At 42.8% G+C, this 19,210-nt stretch overlaps 1 protein-coding gene across 1 annotated transcript in view; it reads right to left on the bottom strand.

Annotated features, from left to right (window-relative positions):
- The window catches only part of LOC136875434 (KH domain-containing, RNA-binding, signal transduction-associated protein 1), a 1,072,163-nt gene extending 1,058,537 nt beyond the window's left edge, over positions 1 to 13,626 (bottom strand). Inside the window, exon 1 of the mRNA XM_067148988.2 lies at positions 13,515 to 13,626. The gene's annotated coding sequence lies outside the window, so the exon portion shown is untranslated. The remainder of the gene's footprint in view (positions 1 to 13,514) is intronic.
- Between the last annotated feature and the right edge of the window lie 5,584 nt (positions 13,627 to 19,210).

Here is a 19,210-nt window from a genome sequence, read left to right as displayed (position 1 = left end):
AGAGTTTGTTCCTAAATAAATGGAAATGTATGTATACATCTAGTTCTTGCTGGTGACTTTTGTATTCTTGAATAACCTAAAAGTAAAATTTGGCTGTTACTTCAGTATTATGACTAAATGAGTTATCTTGATAGTGTCAAAGGATAGAGAGCATTGACCTTAGAAGTTACTGGAAAAATGTAATTTAAAAAACTGTAAAAAAATGACTTATCTGATTTTCCTCGCGACGAGTGATATTGTCTCACATCATAAGTCATAATAAAAGGAATACACAAACATTTTCGTTAATTCAGAGCGTTAATACTATTACGTATTTGGTGAATATTACACATTTTATGAATATTATACATTTTATGAGTATTACATATTTTTAGAATATTACATGTTTTATGAAAATTACATGTTTTATGAATATTACATATTTTAGGAATATTACATATTTTATGAATATCATACATTTTATGAGTATTACATATTTTATGAATATTACATATTTATTTATTTGTATTTATTTATTTATTACATATTTTATGAATATTACGTATTTTTAGAATATTATATATTTTTAGAATATTACATATTTTATGAATATTACATATTTTTAGAATATTACATATTTAACATGTTTCAGTGATATTTGCTACATGTTTAGGTACATATGTCTCACTTTGATATACATAAAACTTCGGGCCCTACTGATGAGACGTCGCGAGAACGAGGAAAGAGCTAGGTTTTATAACATGCAGCAGACGATAATGTGGAGAAGCAATTAACAGTTTTAACGACTGCTATTTATACAAGAACTGTACCGCATTCCTTATGAACAGTAGTGTGGCGGGGACCGGAAAAGAGGAATAGCACCGCTGGAAAAAACGGAAGAAAAAAAAGACATGAGGATCAAAATGTTTCGTTCACACAGCAATGCCGCGCCACTTTGTATCCCTAGTAAGTGACAACAACAGCGTCGCGACTGGGTGCAAATGTTATTTACTTCGACAGTCAGCTGCTTCGCCCGGAGGAGACAATTCAACAGACCATTATACGTTTGCTGGGTTCTCGCGCTGCTGGACGGAATGAATAGGACCTGTCCGCACGTGGCGTATACCTGGTGAACAAATGACCAGTGGCGTATTTGTATATTTCTCGCCCATGGACCCGCAGTAAATGCCGCCCTTAGTACAAATTATAAATTAGCCTTATTTACAAAATAGCGATAAGTAAAAACCAAGCCCCATGGCACTACAGCCCTTGAAGGGCCTTTGCCTACCAAGTGACCGCTGCTCAGCCCGAAGGTCTGCAGGTTACGAGGTATCGTGTGGTCAGCACGACGAATCCTCTCGGCCGTTATTCTTGGCTTTCGAGACCGGGGCCGCTATCTCACCGTCAGATAGCTCCCTCAATTCTAACCACGTAGGCTGAGTGGATCTCGAACCATCCCTCAGGTCCAGGTAAAAATCCCTGACCCGGCCGGGAATTGAACCCGGGGCCTCCGCGTAAGAGGCAGGCACGCTACCACTACACCATGGGGCCGGCAGCGATAAGTACCGGTTATACACAAACTACATTGATAGATTAAGAAACAAAATAAAAATAAACCTCAAACGCAGCTGAAAGAGAGCATAAAAAAACTTTGCCACCTTTACCTATAATAACGGAAATTTTATCAGATCAGTAACATCTTCAAGAGACAGTATAGCCCTTCGTACCAGTAATAATAACCAACGTCTAATATTAATTACCAAAGTGTTGCGAGTAATGATAGATTTTTAAATTCGGGGTTATATGAACTATAGTGTGCCATTTCTTATGTTGGGCAAACAGGGCGAAATTTCCTAGTGAGATACCAGGAACATATAAATGCTGAAAAATACAAGAGATGTTCAGCCATGAGCTCACAAATGACCGAATATAATCATAATTTTACTACAATAGAAAGAGACTTAACCATTTTGCGTACTTTAAATCAGGGTAAATTGATGAATATTTTGGAAAAAATTTATACAGAGATTGATGTAAAACAAAACCCTAGTCAGAATGTAAATGAAATAACCGATAACATAAATATACTGATGGAAGAGGCTTCCAACCTAGATTTATGTAGGAAGGCCATAAGAAAGGATCCGGAAAAACATCCCGTACGTCTCCCTCCTGTCGGCTTCTCTCCCCACGACATTTCTCCTCCGCGCCCCCTCTGTCGGCACATGCTCCTCTCACAGTCATACACACTCAGCCAGCCACGGCGTAAAGGAAGAAGTAAGCATAGTGAGACCGGCAGGGAGGTAAGCATTTTCATTGTTTCTTAGGCACTTTACCACTGTATATTTACAAGATTTTTCTTTTCTTTTTTTAAACACATTTTCATTTCTTTCGTTACAGATTCCCTTCAACAACTTAAAACTTAAAAACAAGAAATCAACCTCATCATCGGTTATTCTTTAGAAGGCTCCTCCGATAATTGTATTTTAAAATCTAACATTTTAAGTATATCCTCAAGACATTAAAAGGACATACTTCTCCAGCTTTTCAATAGAGAAGATCCCTTACGTCATATTTTTATCTTAAACTCGAACATTGACTTGTTGAGATCTTAAGCCAATATAAAGGAACATTTTATCTTATTTCTATCATCATCATCATCATCATCATCACCACCATCATCATCATCATCATCATCATCATCATAAATCTTACTGTGGATTTCTACAAAAATAAATGCTATAAGTGAAACATAGAGTTTCTGCATGACAAGGGTAAGCATTGTCCTGCAAGTCTCAGCTACGGATCCGTCAGAAATTAAGTGCAAGACTGGAGAGCAGCGTGCAACTGATAACACTGCACTTTATCCTCAAGTGTACGCACCAACATGTACGGAACACGCAAGTAAATCATAAATCTCCAACAACGCTCGCATGCACTGTACGAGTTCTTATCAATACATCTTGCGTGAGTTACATAAAATAACAGCAATGAATACATCCACTGGTTCAATTCAGACAATTAAGAGCCTCACTACGAGCTGGTGTTCAAGAACCACGGGGCCATAGCTGTGCCTGGCATTGCTTCCATTTCGTTGTGCCAGCCTCCTCTTTCCTATACGATCTTGGTCAACTCGTGTTCTTTCCCAACCCCCATGTATTAGTTTTGTGAGGTGTAAGATGACTTTGGTCTGCACGCCCTTCTCGGTCCTACCCTTTAGATTGCCGATAATTTCACTTCCGACCTGTTCCATATGTTCCTCTGATTAGTATTAAGAGAGGATGATTACACAGTAGTAGTAACACCCTTCCCCTTAATGCAGTAATCAACCTCTACCAGTAACCCGTTTTTTCTCCTGAACGTTCCTAAGGGAGTTGTACACGCATGCACAGAAATGGTGTCCAGACATAAACAATCAACACTGCCCCACTCCAGTACTGAAATGGAGGGGAGGAGAGTGAACGGTCAGTGCTGAAGGCACAGTGTGTGTATTGCTATACATCCATCACTGTGCACATTTCAGGCACTACAGTCTTGTAGCGGGCCGTCCACCTGCAGCAATGCGTTAAGCGAGGAGGCCATGCTTTGTTTATATCGGGACACCATTTCTGTGCAAGCGTCTACAACCGCTCATGCAGAGAGATCCCGAAAATCCTGCCTAGCATTACTTATACTAACTTGTTCTACCCATGGTTCTTTGATTTTCTATGCATTTTATCGATTTTATTTTTCTTTCTCCTATGCCTTCACTTTGCAAAAGATTGGATCTCTTACTTTTCTTTAATCTTCGAATAGATATTTTTTAAATTTGTTTTACATCGGACCGACAAGGGTCTTATGACAACGATGGTATAGGAAAGGGCTAGGAGCGGGAAGGAAGCGACCGTGGCCTTAATTCAGGTACAGCCCCAGCATTTGTTTGGTGTGAAAATTGGAAACCATGGAAAACCGTCCATCAGGGCTGCCGACAGTGGGGTTTGAACCCACTATCTCCCGGATGCAAGTTGACGGCTCGGTGACTCAAACCACGCAACCAGTCGCTCGGTTCTACGATTAGAATTAAAAGTAACTAACTATCTTGTTGTAACTCGCCGGGGTTTTCAATTTCGGCGGCCTGGGTTGGCGAATAGGAGGGTCCCGAGCTAAATCCCTTATTAGATGTCTCGCTTTCATCTTTTCTATCTGATGGTCCACTCTTGTTCTCTTTCTACTCCGGCAGTATTAGTTTTCCGAGTTTTCATTTATGTCTTCGAAGGGCCAGACATTTTGTCTTTCTTCTCTGATTGGAGTTAACAGAGGATGGTTGTCTACTTTTACTTCCCCTCGAAACAATAATCACCACAGCCATGTCCAGAACTACGTTTTAAGACCGGGAGAGATTGGACGTCTGCTCCGTGGCTAAATGGTTAGCGTGCTGGCCTTTGGTCACAGGGGTCCCGGGTTCGATTCCCGGCAGGGTCGGGAATTGTAACCATAAATGGATAATTTCGCTGACACGGGGACTGGGTGTATGTGTCGTCGCCATCATTTCATCCTCATCACGACGCGCAGGTCGCCTACGGGTGTCAAATTGGAAGACCTGCATCTGGCGAGCCGAACTTGTCCTCGGACACTCCCGGCACTAAAAGTCATACGCTATTTCATTACATTGTAGGCCTACTCAGTGCGGAAGCAAATGACTGTGAAAGTAATCGGTTCATATACAGCGCTGCGTCGATGAATTTGAAATCATCTTAGTATCAACAAAATGACTATTGATTGTAGGGAGTGTCGAGGGTAAAGTAGCAACATTCCTTCCTTGTGTCAGGAATACAGGCCTGTCTACGCTGATCAATAAACATACAGCAACTTCCGCAAACGATTACTGTGTAATGAGTCGGTTCCTAGAGGTGAAGAATATCGTTGTGTGTATAGTGTTCATCCAATTGCTCTCGGTCATAGGAAGAGACCTAAAATAATTTCTCTGATTGACTGGCTATCGATGTCTTAAGCTATCATGTACATGTGATTAAAATGTGGTTTTCCTGGTGAGATGTAGTGTTCACAGAGCACTATGTCTTCTGGTATGGGCTAGAATAAATGTTTTACTTTCATTGACCTGTCTCAGTCTCATCCTTGGCTTTCACAATCTGAAAGTGACCGAGGTATGAGCGATGCTAGTAATGCCATTCCTAATGCATTAAGTCCTTGTTGTGAATGGTATGAAAATGTCGCTCATAGGGTCGGTTGGTGCATGCATTTCAATGGGATTGGCAGACTGATACGTAATACCAACTTCTGGCTCGGTGAGGAAAGTAACGGGAAAGCACCTCACTCCTCATTTCCCTAGTATGCCTCTTCAGTGACTCCTAGGCTATATATGACAACTGTTGGCGGAGCTATGGAGGATCAAACCAGCCTTCGGGCTGAATACCCAACGTACATACATTTACAAATGATCTAAAATTACGTGTGAAATGCAAAATGTTACAATCGAACATTAAGGCAGCCGCGACGATAATCCAAGAGGTCCGCAATAATAATGTAAGGATTTGAAGAGTGAAATGTTATTGCACACAAAATTCATAGACCATTATACTATGTTTAGGAACAATGTCTTCACTGCTATGGAACTTGAATACGATATATATAACTGTTAACTTGCCCGATAGACAGTATAAGTTAGCAGACGAAAAATAAACAAATATTACAGGGCAGTGTAAGTTATGTAATTGTGAGACACTTGGAATTATTAGTATCCACACGCAGACCGTATTTTCTGCTTCTGATTGAGAAAATGTCGTGGATCTGAAATCCCTTCTTTGAAACTGAACATCAACTGCCCTGCCTTGAGAAAGATAAACTAGCCGAAGTATCTTGGCATAGGGAAAGTGAAAAATAAATTGAAGAGTGATATGGGTGAAGAATCAGATGGAGTGGCATGTTTAGCTCAAGGAAGTTCCATGAATGTATCACAAATCCACGTCTCTGATCAACTTTTGTGTATATAACATCCCCTATAGCCTAAAATTCTCATTACCTTCTTTTGCTAGTGGCTTTACCTCGCACCGACAGAGATAGGTCTTATGGCGACGATGGGATAGGCAAGGCTAGCAGTGGTAAAGAAGCGGCCGTGGCCTGAATTAAGGTACAGCCGTAGCATTGCCTGGTGTTAAAATGGGAAACCACGGAAAACCATCTTCAGGACCGCCGACAGAGGGATTCGAACCCACAATCTCCCAGATGCAAGCACACAGCCGCGCGGGCCTAACCGCACGGCCAACTTACCCGGTCTACAATTTCTAGAAAGGAAATACTGAGTTTAATGCCTTTCGCGACAACATACCTGCGTGAGTGTACCTTTTCTGCTCTCACATAAATGATACGAAGTACAGAAAGAGAGTTAATGTGACTACAATGGTAAAACGCTTGGTATTTAGAAAACAGCACCATCCAGTCCGTTGATCCAACAACCGTAACACCGGGCGAGTTGCCCGTGCGGTTACGGGCGCGCAGCTGTGAGCTTCCATCCGGGAGGTAGTGAGTTTCGAGCCCCACTCTGAGGATGGTTTTCCGTCGTATCCTATTTTCACACCAGAAAAATGCTGGGGCTGTAGGCCTACCTTAATTAAGGCCACGACCGCTTCGTTACCACTGCTAGCCCTTTCCTATCCCATCGTCTCAATAAGACCTGTCTGTGCCGGTGCGACGTAAAGCAAATTGAAAAAAAAAACAGTCGCAACAAGTGAATTTTTTTCAACTAAGTTTCCAGATACAAGCTTTTTCTTTTGCTTTACGTCGCACCGACACAGATAGGTCTTGTGGCGACGATGGAACAGGGAGGGGCTAGGAGTGGGAAGGAAGCGGCCATCGCCTTAATTAAGGTACAGCCCAAGCATTTGCCTGGTGTGAAAATGGAAAACCACGGAAAACCATCTTCGGGGCTGCCGACAGTGGGGTTCGAGCCCACTATCTCCCGGATGCAAGCTCACATCTGCGCGCCCCTAAGCGCAAGGACAACTCGCCCGGTGCGATGTATATCGATTAATCAGATTTAACGATCACAATTTTATTTCAACAAATAAATTACAAGGAATCCGCCTCTGTGTGGTGTAGTAGTTGGTGTGATTAGCTGCCACCCCCGGAGGTCCGGGTTCGATTCCCGGCTGTCACGAAATTTGAAAAGTGCTACGAGGGCTGGAACGAGTCCTCTCAGATTCGGGAGGTCAACTGAGTAGAAGGGGGGTTTAATTCCCACCTTAGCCATCTTCCAAGTGTCTTCTCCGTGGTTTCCCACTCCTCCTCCAGGCAAATGCCGGGATGGTACCTAACTTAAGGTTAGGGACGCTTCCTTCCCTCTTCCTTGTCTATCCCTTCCGATCTTCCCATTCCCCAACAAGGCCGCTGTTCAGCATAGCAGGTGAGGACGCCTGGTAGATGTACTGGTTCTCCTTCAGAGTTGTATCCTCGACCAAATATATCATGTTCCGGGACACTGCCCTTCAGGTGGTAGACGTTGGATGCCTCGCTGAGTCCGAGGGAAAACCAACCCTGGGTAAACTGATTAAATAATAATAATAATAATAATAATAATAATAATAATAATAATAATAATAATTCTTTCTTTCCTTCTTTCTTAATCAGTTTACCCTCCCGGGTTGGTTTTTTCTCGCACTCAGCAAGGGATCCCATCTCTGCCGCCTCAAGGGCTGTGTCCTGGAGCGTGAGACTTTGGTCGGGGTATACAATTGGGAAGGGGGACCTGTAGCTCGCCCAGGCGTCCTAGTAGGTAAGGGTTATTCTACCCGAAGGCAGGTCCGAACCTCCGCAGAGGCGTTCCTGAGCCGGAGTTTACGTACGGTAGGGTGGCCAGTTCCTTTCCGCTCCTCCATTCCCTTACCCCCACCAACAGCGCGTGGTAACCCATCCAACTCCTGACCACGCCCAATGTTGCTTAACTTCGGTGATCTCACGGGATCCGGTGTTTCAACACGGCTACGGCCGTTGGCTAGGCGTCCTAGTGGGGAGTGAGAATATGGATCGGATAGACAAGGAAGAGGGGAGGAAGCGGCCGTGGCCTTAAGGTAGGAACCATCCCAGCATTTGCCTGGAGGAGAAGTGGGAAACCATAGAAAACGTCTTCGAGGATGGCTGAGGAAGGAATCGAACCCCCTTTACTCAGTTGACCTCCCGAGGAAGAGTGGACCCCGTTCCAGCCCTCGTACCACTTTCAAATTTCCTGGTAGAGCCGGGAATCGAACCCGGGCCTCCAGGGATGGCAGCTAATTACACTATCCACTACTACACAGGAGCAGACAATAATAATAATAATAATAATAATAATAATAATAATAATAATAATAATAACAATAATAATAAATTACGAGTAGAAGTTACATTTTGTGAAAAGTAACTATTACAAGTAAAAATTACTCTAAAAAACGATATTCATTTCAATGAATTGCATTACTTTTTACTCAAGTACTTCGCAACTCTGGATTTCAGTAATGTTTACTGAATGAGAAATGAGCATCCTCACTCACCGCAGGCTAAAAGCAACAAGCATGTGTATCGATTATTAGGGACTGGTAAACACACAAACATTGTGAGTGGGGAGGGACGTGGTGGTTGTGATCAACACAGTGGCTGTGCTCCTCCGTAGCTGCCGTCCTTGGTGACACGGGTTTGATTCCCGGTACTGCCAAAGATATAAAAATGGCAAGAAGGCTGGTATGTGGTTAAAATGGTACAGGCAGCTCACCTTGATTGGGAGATGTGCCTGAAAAGACCTACCCCATCTCGGGAAACAAATTTACTCCGGCTAAATGGTAAGCGTGGTGGCCTCTGGCCCAAAGAGTCCCGGGTTCGATTCCCGGTTGGGTTGAGTATTTTCTATCTTCCTTTCTTTCTTAATCTGTTTACCCTCCAGGATTGGTTTTTCCCTCACAATCAGTAAGGGGTCCCACCTCTACCGCCTCAAGGGCAGTGTCCTGGAGCGTGAGACATTGGGTCGGGGGATACAATTGGTGAGGAGGACCAGTACCTCGCCCAGGCGGACTCACCTGCCATGCTGAACAGGTGCCTAGCGGGGGGGGGGGGAAATTGGAAGGGATAGACAAGGAAGAGGGAAGGAATCGTCCGTGGCCTTAAGTTAGGTACCATCCCGGCATTTGCCTGGAGGAGAAGCGGGAAACCACGGAAAACTATTTCCAGGTTGGCTAAGGTGGGAATCGAACCCATCTCTACTCATTTCACCTCCCGAGGCTGAGTGGACACCGTTGCAGACCTCGTACCACTTTTCAAATTTCGTGGCAGAGCCAGGAATTGAACCCGGGCCTCCGGGAATGGCAACTAATCGCACTGAGGAGGACCTTGAGCATTTTAATTAGTAAATTCCGCAGGCTCGAAGGCTGGGTGTTTGTGCTATCTTCAACATCGAATACGATATCAGTGAAATCATTAATACTTTTGCATCCTAGAAAGCATGTCGGATAATCTAGTATCATAAGACTCGGATGTCATTACACTGAAGTTGTTCGTTCGTAGTCTGTTTCCCTCCAGGGTCGGTTTTTCCCTCAGACTCGGCGAGGGATCCCACCTCTACCGCTTCAAGGGCAGTATCCTGGACCTTCAAACTCTGGGTCTGAGGATACAACTGGGGAAGATGACCAGTACCTCGCCAGGCTGCCTCACCTGTTATGCTGAACAGGGGCCTTGTGGGGGATGGGAAGTTTGGAAGGGATAGAAAAAGAAGAGGGAAGGAAGCGGCCGTGGCCTTAAGTTAGGTACCATCCCGGCATTTGCCTGGAGGAGAAGTGGGAAACCACCGAAAACCACTTCCGAGATGGCTGAGGAGGGAATCGAACCCCCCTCTACTCAGTTGACCTCCCGAGGCTGAGTGGACCCCGTTCCAGCCCTCGTACCTCTTTTTCAAATTTCGTGACAGAGCCGGGAATCGAACCCGGGCCTCTGGGGGTGGCAGCTAATCACACTAACCACTACACCACAGAGGCGGACACAGTGAAGTTGTCAAAATATAAACCCCGAAAAATAGAAGCATATACAGTACGTATTTATGTTTTATTCAACCCGTACAACCTATTTAATTTTTAAAACAAAATCCATTAATTAGTCTGTAATCTTACAGTTATTGTTTATACCGGGTGGTCCACCATCCCCTTGCGATCCTGTTCACCCCTTCACATTTACTACAATCTGAAAGACATCGGCCCCTCTCCTTAAATCGGGGTAATATAACGAGATGTGTATTTACGGGCTAGAAGACGGCAGGAATCGTGAGCGTCACTATTAATTCATTATGAGTACCTCGAATGAACGCAGGTACGCAGAACACAGGAGGTGGACGCACAGTACTGTATAGGCTGGGAAGTGGGCACCGTAGTCAAGTGTCGCAGTAGCTCACATAGCAAACGGGTGGGGAGATGTGTGATAGTGGACAGTGCTCGAGGTAGGAGGTTCGAATCGCACAGAAGCACGGCGTGATTATACAATTTAAAATTATTTACTTTTGACTACATACTAGTAAACTAACAGACACTAACCAGACTGACGGACTGACTACTATCGGCAGCCCTGAAGATGGTTTACCGTGGTTTCCCATGTTCACACCAAACAAATTGCTGGGGCTGTTCTTTAATTAAGGCCACGGCCACTTCCTACCCACTCCTAGCCATTTCCTATCCCATCGTCGCCATAAGACCTATCTCTGTCGGTGCGACGTAAAGCAACTTGTAAAATAATAATAATTTTCCGTCCCACACAAGAAAATGGAATTTGGATCAAAGGTCGAACTGCAGGCCTCTATAGTCACACAGATAGTTTCATCAACACTGAACGGAGGAGACGTTTGAAATTTTTGGACACATTTTAAGGATGGATAGTAATAGACTCACAGGACGATTATTCAATGTAATAAATTTCCAAAACATGAGAATAAATTTGCTGGAGAATACAAGAGGGGACTGAATGAACAGAACATCAGGGAACACATTATGAAAAATCGCGAAGTCTTCTGAACTTCAGTAAATAAACACACATTTATTATGAAAACTAGCAGCAGGACTAATACAAAGTGGTCAGAAGAACGGAAGAGGCAGCACAATGATTTCGTGAAGAGATTTTGGAAGAACCGGAAGGCAAAAGTCATCAGGCCAATGAACAAATTCGAACGCGCTCTAAGAATGCTTTTTCTTTCGCAATTTGTTTTACGGCGACGATGGGACAGGAAAATCCTAGGAATGGGAGGGAAGCGGCCGTGGCCTTAATTAAGGTACAGCCCCAGCATTTGCCTAGTGTGAAAATGGGAAACCACGCAAAAGCATCTTCAGGTCTGCCGACAGTGGTATTCGAACTCACTATCTCCTGAATACTGGATACTGGCCGCAATTAAGCGACTGCAGCGCTCTACGAATGGGCATGACGAAATAATAATAATAATAATAATAATAATAATAATAATAAATAATAATAATAATAATAATAATAATAATAATAATAATAATAATAATAGAGTGCCTTGAAATACTCTATACTTTTCCAGGAACGATGGCGCCGACTGATTACATAAAGCCAGTACTCTACCTTTAAGTCACTCACCCTGGCTTTGTTTTTTAATTTCTTTACTATATTCACTTGCTGCGTACCTGCGACCGCAATGAGCACTGCCCATTTCGGTTTCACTTTCCCTTCAGAGAGTGAGGTGCTTCCTCGGGCCTGATTTGCATTGCCGAAGAGGACGGAAAGCATTTTGCAATAATCATAGCTTTACTCCCCACATTTCCAGGTTGGCATTTCTCTTCCCAATCCACATCCATCGCTGACAGAATAACATAAATTCAGGAGTGCAAAAGCGAGTATCGCGAGTGCTATCTCATATTAATGAGATTGAGTCTTCCACTTTCCTAGTACAAACATTCACAGGTTCTATGTGCTAATGGCAGTGAGCATGCGTCATGGAGATAAACCACACACACACACACACACACACACACACACAGAGTCCTGGTTCTAACAACAAACAACTGCCTTCACAGCGCACACGTCTCTATGCGGCAATATTACGAACTGTCACGGAGATTGAATATTAGCACCTCATCAATCCATGGCATGTGACCCACACATGAAGTTCTTATACCAAGTCATACAAGAAGCAAAATGCCTTTCAACTAAAGTTATGTATTGCCTCCCAAATGATACACAAAACATGTATTACTCCGAAAGCGCTTATGCGTTAGTTGAAAGGATAGCTTATTAAAGCAGGAAACAAAGCATGCCTCTTTAAACCAACAGGTTACACAGGTCAAGAGAACCAAAGCCTCCTTCACTTCTACGAAGAGCTGGATCAATACTAGTTCCTCCATTTCACGATGGTGTTGAAAGAGAGAAGAATCTTGACCAATTATAATGTTGACATGTTTGTTTACGATTATTTTGATGGTATTATATATGAATTAAAAGTAAACTGATCCGTTCATTCATAACACGTAACCAGCCAAATGGATTATTTCAAATTAGCGTAAGTTCTAAATGAGAAGGACTTGACTCTCTTATTTGGATCAAAGAAAAATCTAGTTGACCGAATTAAGAAGGACTTGAACTGTTCGTTCATTTACCTAGACCTCTAGAGGCTGATTGTAGGGGACTTCATTTGTTTATATTGAAGAATACAACATCCTATTTATGTAACTGCATCATTAATATTTATGATTCCAATAAACTAGAGGGATAAGGCAAATGGAACACATTGCCTCAAACCCAACTCAGAAATAGATTTCAAAATATCTAAACTTACTGATACGATGAGACTGTGACGAATTAAATTTTTAAGCCATTTGGAAAGATGAATAACAACAGACTTACTTATCGAATACACATTTTTCTATCAAATCAAACGTGCGAGATCAATATGGTATAAGCAAGTAGAGAAAGACCTCACTGAATTAGGATCACCAGATCTGCAGGATAAAAATGCAAGAGGAAAATTTTTCACACAAGGGGATTTGAGGAAGACAAGAAGAAACCAACACGACGTACTGTACTTGGTCGGAGGAACAGAGATCACAACAATCGAGGAAAATGAACTATTGGACAAGGAGGAAAGCTCAACAAATGTTGATTCCGCGTGGTCCTAAGTGACCCATTCCTGCAGGAGAAGATGAAGAGGGATAAGGCAAACGGTTTGAACGACTCACGGGACTGTAGATTAATTTCTTTAGAATCAACAAAACATAAAACTATCCCCAAAGCGAAGTGAAAATTTATTTGAAACGATGGTAAGTTAAATAAAACTAATGTAGAGGGCCGAGACGTTTTTTTTTTTTCAAAGAATGGCAATCAAATACTCCCGATACTTCAAACAGGTGTTCATGTGATACAGTTTAAACAGTCCTCATGAAAGGGGCTATCCCCTTGAAGGATACATTATCAGAATTAGCAAGGATCTGTTGATTGAAATGAAAAACAGCTGAGATTACAAGGTAGCATCCAGGCGTGTGAAAAACAAATTACTCCTGTGAACAAATGAAATAGTCGGCACGTACCTTACGAGGAAACACTGTTGTCAGGAAGCGGCTGTAGGTAACACAAAGCCTGCTTGACAGAAAACACGTGGTGCGACTGAAGAATGTCCGATGTACCGTCCGAACGTCGCGGCTAGCAGAAAGCAACTGACAGCCCGCTGGTCCCCCACCCTCCTTGCCTTAGCCCCCTCCCCACTCCCGCCGCGTGCCGCGAAGTGTTCGCGTGGTACAGCGCTCGCCATCGATACTGCAACATCTGGCGAGTTCACACACTTGAGAAATGGGCGTTCTTCTCCGTCTCAACAGGTTCTCACCCAGATGTCTCGCTAAAATCCTCACGATATATCCTTCACATATTAAAAGAGCAGATAAAAATAACCTGTCTGTTAGAAACCAAGACGATTTACGAAGCTATAGTAAGTTACTACATCCTGCCATTGCTGGCCTGAGAATGACTGAACAGTAGAACGCTCGTCTTCTGATCTAAAGGTGAAGGGCTTGATACCGGCGCAGTCCTGTGGTACTTCCCGGTGATCAAATAAGCCCATCCCGTATTGTTAGATTTAGATTTACCGCCATATAAAATAAATCTTACGAACAAAAATTCAGCACCCCGCCGTCAGCGAAAACCATAAAACTAGTTAGTGGAACGAAAAAGTAATATATTAATATTTTAAAATATATTTTTCTACGAGGAAACCTTAATTTAATTTTATTTGTTGGAAATGTTATACATTCATGCTATTTACGCCTTTTCAATCGCGAAATAACCAACGTTTCGCCTCAGTGTACCGATGGGCTCGTCAACTGAATTTACCACACCTTTCCATTATTATTATTATTATTATTATTATTATTATTATTATTATTATGTATTTATTTCCTTGAGGTGCTGGACTCCTGACCGCAACTTGCCAGGTTCGATCCTGGCTCAGTCCGGTGTTATTTGAAGGTACACCTCGCCTCCTTCAAAAGCTGAAAAAATAAAATCAGTCAGTGGGACCTAAAGCAAATAACAAAAAAAGATCTATTTATTTCCAACCAGTTTCAGTTCTTGTTTGACTCATCAGTCCATAGACTGGTTTGATGCAGCTCTCCATGTCCTGTGCTAACCTTTTCATTTCTACGTAACTATTACATCTTACATCTGTTCTAATCTGCTTGTCATATTAACACCTTGGTCTACCCCTACCGTTCTTACCGCCTACACTTCCTTCAAACACGAACTGAACTAGACCTGGGTGTCTTAAGATTTGCCCTGTCATTCTGTCTCTTCTTCTCGTCAAATTTAGCCAAATCGTTATCTTCTCACCAATTCCTCTCTTCATTTGTGACTCGATCTATCCATCTTCCCTTCACCATTCTTCTGTAACACCACATTTCAAAAGCTTCTATTCTCTTTCTTTCCGACCTAGTTATCATCCATGTTTCATTTCCATGCAATGGCACGCTCCAGACGAAAGGCTTCAAAAACGTCTTTCTAATTCCTATATCAATGTTCGAAGCGAGCAAATTTCGTTGCTTGTGCTAATCTGCATTTTATGTCATCCTTATTTCTGCCATCGTTCGTTACTTTACTACCCAAGTAACAATGTTCGTCGACTTCCTTTATGACTTCATTTCCTAATCTAATATCTCCTGCATCGCCTAACTTCATAGGACTACACTCCGTTACTATTGTTTTGAACTTATATTTTCAACTTGTAATCCTTCCCCAAGAGTCTGTCCATACCATTCAGCAATTTCTCCGGATCTTCTCCAGTCTCAGATAAAATAACAATATCATCGGCAAATCTCAGAGTATTGATTTCCTCTCCTGGGATTGTGATTCTCTTTGCAAATTCCTCTTTGATTTCCTTTACAGCCTGTTCTATATAAACATTGAAAAAGAGGGGGACAAAGTGCACCCTATTTCACTCTTTTATGGATTGCTGCTTCTTTTTTTTTTTTTTTTTCAAACTCCTCCATTTTTATCACCGCAAACTGATTGTTGTACATATTATAGATAATTCTTCTTTTTTAGAGACAATAGGTCCCTAGCCCTATCGTAGAAATGAAACAGTCTAGCTTGTCTTTTAAGTTGATTAACAGAAGGATCGCTTACTTAAAAAAAACTAACTGCAGAAGCTAGCTCGCGTATTATCCGTGATAGTGGATAGAGCCTCATCAATTTCTTTCTCCCCAAATATCGGGATACAAATAGGAAATTCTAAAGATTCCTTAGGGGCTGCCTGGCCGAGGCGGTAAAGGCGTGCTCGGTTCGCCCGGAAGGACGTGGGTTCGAATCCCCGTCAGGAAGTCGTAAAATTTAAGAAATGAGATTTCCACTTCCGGAGGTGCATATGGCCCTGAGGTTCACTCAGCCTACACCAAAAATGAGTACCAGGTTAATTCCTGGGGGCAAAGGCGGCCGGGCGTAGAGCTAACCACTCTACCCCATCACGTGCCGAGGTTAACAATGATGGAAGCCTTTACCTTCCACTCCTCCAAGGACCTTCATGGCCTATACGGAGGTGACTTTGCTTTGCTAAGGACTCCTTAAGTTCGGCAATATCTGCCACAACCGTGCCTCCAAACCGGACCTTTCTAATTAGAACTTTATAAATTAATTTCTTTTTACGCAAGTACCCGGGTGCAAGGACTTCACGAGGACCAGACATGTTAATAGAAAATCTAATGAATTTTGAAAATTTCCAGCAACCAAGAACATTTTTAGAGTTTGTAGCGATATCTATGTTTAGCCGTAAAAAGGGGCTTTATCCAGACCCTTTCAACCACGCTCTTCTACCACTTGTTACGGGGATATCGTCGTGGACAGAGGTGAAATAGGTGCCGGCATGAATGGGTCTATATGAGGCAATCAGAAGATTAATTTAAAACTATATTTCTTTCTGCTATTTTTTTTTTTTGGTTCAGATGTTAAATTTTAACAAAACAAGTCACTCGGCAACAGAACAAGATTTCAGGTACAGAACTATCTCGTTAGCTTAGGTACAAAGTCAGAAAAATCAACAAAAATTACCAATTAACAATCTGAGCTTAAAGCTCCCAATTTTACAAATGTTACTTGAGCACTATTGCTTCTTCCAGCCAATAGTCAAGGAGACAGATCTCCCAATTTCATTTACGGAGTATTCACAATGTACAATCTTCCAAGAGCACCTTTTGCTCCACAAAATTATCTACGAGACCACAACGTTAGCGCCTTTCAAAAGGTACTTTCAATATTTATATTAACATCTCTACCTGAATAGAAAGAGGTGACTGCGCTCCGAACCTTCTCAAGGCAACCTTCAACTTTTACATTTATAACCAGAGCATCTTTGCTTAATAAAATTTACACTTTTCAGGCCTCTCTAGGCCCAACCTACATTTAACAAGACCGTATTAGCTGTCTTCTAGGCTCAACAGTCTGCCTATTTACACAATAGAAATGATACAGTGGTATCGAGTACCCATTCTACCGGGCCTTTATGGAAGAACTACAGGCTAAAGTTACTGGACCAAAATCAAAATGATACGGAGGCGGGCACTTATACTAACTGAAATTTGCAATTAAAGATTAAAACCCTGCTTGGGATTTTGGCCCGAAGTTACAGAGGCTAAGCCTAAACTACCGAGCTGACTAGATAGTGACAAAAGTTAAATTACAACGATTTCAAACTGAAACATGTTACGAAACCATAGTCACCCCAAAACCAAGTTGATAAGGAACACGAGAGGGTAACGCACTCTCTATTTCCGGATTTCAGCTAAGTTCTATTGACTTGTTTGAAATTTATATTTTCGGTAATTTAGTTTACATTATTAAGATTGGAAACCTTCCTCTCGAGCTAGCTTTCACAGGCTATCACATAGTTGTAAAATGGCTGCCATTACCTTCATCTGCTGGAATATTCGATGATTGGCGAGACGCCCCCGCATCCTCTATTAACACACACTCAGTAGACTGGACGAGCAATAAGACCAAGTGGCTCGGAAAGGTGCCTGAAGGTGGGATACAACTGGGGAGAATGACCAGTACCTCGCCCAGGCGGCCTCACCTGCTATGCGGAACAGGGGCCTTGTGGAGGGATGGGAAGATCGGATGGGTTAGGCAAGGAAGAGGGAAGGAAGCGGCCGTGGCCTTAAGTTAGGTACCATCCCGGCATTCGCCTGGAGGAGAAGTGGGAAACCACGGAAAACCACTTCAAGGATGGCTGAGGTGGGAATCGAAACCACTTCTACTCAGTTGAACTCCCGAGGCTGAGTGGACCCCGTTCCAGCCCTCGTACCACTTTTCAAATTTCGTGGCAGAGCCGGGAATCGAACCCGGACCTCCGGGGGTGGCAGCTAATCACACTAACCACTACACCACAGAGGCGGAACTGCTTTTATATTTTCCAGTTTATATTTGGCACTGGGACTGTAGATTATCTGGAGAAATTACTGAATGGTATGTATTCTTGGGGGAGGAGTACAAGATGAAAATAAATAAGTCCAAAACAAAAATAATGGAGTTCAGTCAAACAAAATCACGTAATGCAGGAAATATTAGATTAGTAAATGAAGTATTAAAGGAATAAGTTGAATATTGTTAATTGGGCAGTAAAATAACTAACGATGGTAGAAGTAAGGGCACAATATGCATATTAGCACAAGCAAAAAAGGCCTTTCTTAAGAAAAGAAATTTGCTCACTTCGAATATTGATATACGAATTAGAAGGATGTTTTTGAAGACTTTCGTCTGAGACGTGGTGGTGTATGGATGTGAAACATGAACGATAACTAGCTCAGAAAAAAATAGAATAGAAGCTTCTGAAATGTGATAATACAGAAGAATGCTGAAGATGATATGGATAGATCGAATCATGAATGAAGAGGTAATGAATCGAATTGGTGATAGGAGATCGATTTGGCTAAATTTGACGAGATAGAAAACAACTTAAGACACCGAGGACTTGTTCGGTTGCTTTTGAGGGAAGTGTAGGTCGTAAGAACAGTAGGGGTAGACCAAGGTATGAATATGACAAGCAGATTAGAGCAGATGTAGGATGCAGGGGTTAAGTAAAAATTATAAGGTTAGCACAGGACAGGGTGGCATGGAGAGTTGCATCAAACCACTCTATGGACTGTTGAATCAGACAACACATTTGTCACATTCAGTTCATGCATTTACACCAACAATTACTACAGAGGTTTAAATACATAATCGGCTATCGTTAGTTGTTGCCAATGCCTTCTCTGTCACAGCAGGTTCTCTCTCTGACACCCAGCCATGGTCTGGCAATGACGTCACGCAGCACTGCAGCGCTGTTACTACTACTAAAAATGTTTGCATTACTCCCCTGAACGGAGAGGTGGACCTCTTAGACGGTGACGCCGTCTCGCAGGCCGGGAGATTTGTTACGGTGAAGGAGATGCTCGGATAAGGTGTGGGGGTGGGCGGCATTGTCCCGGCATTCGCCATAGCGCAGGAGACTGGAACACCACGGAAAACCATTTTCAGGACAGCCGACGGTTGGGGCCAGCCGTGAGGTCCAGCCCTGTCCCGTCTCCCGAATGCAGAGGTGTAGAGCCACGGTAGAGCCCTGACCACTTAAGGGTCCAGGTTCACTCTGCATCTACCGACAGCGCTGTTTCCACGGGAGCGAGGTAACCTGTTCTCTGACAGCCTTGCGTCGCACAGACTCCGACAGGACTTATGGTGACGATGGGATAAGAAGCGATTTTGGCCC

The sequence above is a fragment of the Anabrus simplex genome, chromosome 6 (assembly GCF_040414725.1).
Source record: "Anabrus simplex isolate iqAnaSimp1 chromosome 6, ASM4041472v1, whole genome shotgun sequence".
Taxonomy (NCBI): domain Eukaryota; kingdom Metazoa; phylum Arthropoda; class Insecta; order Orthoptera; family Tettigoniidae; genus Anabrus; species Anabrus simplex.
The sequence above is the reverse complement of the archived record's forward strand: the minus strand, read 5'-3'. Positions and strand labels throughout refer to the sequence as shown.